This window comes from Pseudopipra pipra, chromosome 13 (assembly GCF_036250125.1).
Source record: "Pseudopipra pipra isolate bDixPip1 chromosome 13, bDixPip1.hap1, whole genome shotgun sequence".
In the NCBI taxonomy this organism is placed as follows: domain Eukaryota; kingdom Metazoa; phylum Chordata; class Aves; order Passeriformes; family Pipridae; genus Pseudopipra; species Pseudopipra pipra.
Window position 1 is genome coordinate 18,397,877 of NC_087561.1, and position 2,749 is coordinate 18,400,625.

General features: G+C 45.7%; 1 long non-coding RNA gene across 1 annotated transcript; it reads left to right on the top strand.

Moving 5' to 3' along the window:
* The first annotated feature begins 685 nt into the window (after positions 1-685).
* On the top strand, positions 686-2,236 carry LOC135421606 (uncharacterized). The gene is made up of 2 exons (XR_010434119.1): positions 686-963; positions 1,926-2,236. It is a non-coding gene; the product is annotated as an uncharacterized LOC135421606 (long non-coding RNA).
* Positions 2,237-2,749: the final 513 nt, after the last annotated feature.

The window sequence follows — 2,749 nt, forward strand, 5'->3', positions numbered from 1 at the left end:
TTTTTACTGGAAAACTTACGGGTTATGGGTATGGATTTATTAAATTGCTGAGAGTTTTGTAGCTTTTTAGATGAAAGAGCCTGTGGAGGGGAAGGTTTGGTTTGTGTTAGTTGATATCTGCTCAGAAAAAGTCCTTTAGAGAAGACCTGCAGGAGGGAAATGAGGATGGGCTGGATTTTTTGAGGAAAAGATGTGAAAATCTCGACATTTTTAGGACTGACAGTCCATAAAGAGAATTGAATAAATGACCTTTTCTTTTTTTAGGAATAAGTGTAAGGTTTCATCTCAACCTCTTCACTGCACATCTGAAGGGAAGGATGGTCCCTTTGTACACACTTGAGGTGAACTCTGAAAGTTCTTCCCTTAAAACTGATTTTCCTCAGATCTGTTATTATCTTGTTTTTTAGTATTTGAATGGATTTTGGTCATTTTTAAACACTTCTTATTGCAAAAAGGCCATGGCAAAGGTGAATCCAAGAGCCAACCATGGTGTAAAAGAATATTTCAAAATCCCACTAAACCACCACCATAATATCCTGACTGCAATTTTTCTTTGTTAATTGTAGTAAAGGGCTGTATGTCACTGTGGTTTTAGACATTTTACTGGTAATACTTATTTGGATAAAGGAAGGGCATTGGGACATTCATCCCATTTAACCTGTACTTCCATTCTTTCAGGCAAAGGTTGTGGAATGCTTATATAACCATGAAACCCTGCACACTTCAGGAATAAAAGGAAACACAGTGGCATTGTTCTCAGTGTCACTGTCTTAGACAAAAGGAGAGATGGAATATCACAAACACCCACACGCAGACCTGCCAAAATTCATTCCCTACCTACAACATGCTCCAGCCAAAGAAGGAATCTGCCCTCCAACAAATTGTTCCTGGGTTTGACACAGTTCAAACAGGATGCTGGAAGTGTGACCAGTGTTATACTGTATCCCTGCTGTACCAGCACAGGTAGTGTGGCTCAGAAACATCCACCCCACTGTAAGAGTGTAGGGGGTTCATTTGAGGAGCTTGTCTGGGCACAGAGTGGGAATGTGCTTTCCAGAGTGGCACAGACCACAAAGAAGGAGCTGATCCAAAGCTTGCAGGGAGATTTATTTTAGGGGGTGTTAAATGCTGTTGAAGGTTGCAAACCAGCCCAGTAGGTACTGCAGCCTCAGCCTGCAGCTGTGGCACTGCATGGAACAGGATCTTGGCAGAATGACAGGTTTGGGGGTTCACTGACAGCTCTGCATTCCCTGATCCCAGATGGAAAGGATTGGCAGACACAGCTGAGAAGCAGCATCTCATTGATTGCACGTTAAGGTGCTGCAGCCTCCTCCAGGACACAGCCCAGGGGATGCTCAGGCTCCTCTGGGGCTCCCTCCATGAATCCCCAGGGATTGGTGTCTCTGCCAACTGCCAAGGAAAGCGGGCAGGGGCACAGCCAGAGGGGGAACACATCGACAGGGTGCCAAAACTCAGTGCAGAAGTGGGGGTTGGAACTTCCAGTGATTTATGAAGTGAAAAAGGGTGATCAGGATAGAAAAAGAAACAAGAAATTTCCATTTCCTGCTTGACTGTACACGACAACACATGGCAGGGGTTGGTGCATGTGGGGAAGTCCAATGTCCTGGGAAGGAGCAGTGCAAGGGGCACCAGGGAGAGGCCCAGAGAGCAGGGATAGGAACCAGTCCCAGAGAGCAGGGATAGGAACCAGTCCCAGAGAGCAGGGACCCAGAGCAGCCCTGCCAGCCTGGCCCAGCCCCACCCAGGAGCAAACCCAGGGCTCTGGGGGCAGCCTGTAGCTTGGGGGTTTGGAGGTTATTGAGGGTGGGGGATACAAAGAACTCCATTTTCACCCAGCACCACTTGACTGTGCTTTATTTCCTGATCCAAAAAGATTAATCTTTTCCATCTCCTTTCCCTGAAAGGACCTGCACATCTTTACTCCTAGTGTCTAAGAAAGAAGCACTCTCTGAACTGCTGCTGTGGGCACATCAGCACTGATTTGCCCACCAACCAAGGACAAGGCAAATTTTGTTGCAAATCAACTCCAACAAAACCAAGTTTTATATAAAATACAAATTTTGCCGTCACAGCATTGACTGAACTACAAGTCAGACCATGGGAAGCCAAGAAGGATGTGCAGAAGAAACTGGAGGTAAAACTGTACAAGGGTAAAAGACTGAACAAAACCCTAGTTAGTCTAGAGATGGGACAATATATATTCTAAAAGTGCTAAGCATCTTAAAAATATTAATTTCTTTTAAGCATTTGGAAATAGGAGGAACTGGAGTGAAAATGTGCAGTGTTTTGTTAGTTTTGTTAATTGTGTCAGTGTTTCTGATCTGCTGGAATGTGCAGGACTCTGCCAGGGGTCAGGATTCCACCCACAGCATGGAAATAGCAAACCAAAAACATTTGTTTGGACTGTTTGGCTGAGTATTCTCTGAAAAACTTTGCCAAAAAGCACCTGTGAGTTCCAGACTGCAGTTAGGAGGGGGAAGGGAAGGCAGAAATAACCCCCCTTTGCACTGTCCAACAATGCAGCCAAAGCTCTGAGCTCTGATTGCCCCTGAACCAGCAGCCTCAGGGCTGCTGCATCTTCACTCTGAAGGCAGAGGCCATAAACAATCCCCAAGGATGGCTGACATGGAGCAGACAACACATCCTGGCCTTTCCAGGATTCCCAGAGTTCCAGTAATGTTGAGATGAGTCAGTGCTGGGGGATTCCTGGCTTTCATAAGGGTCTTTG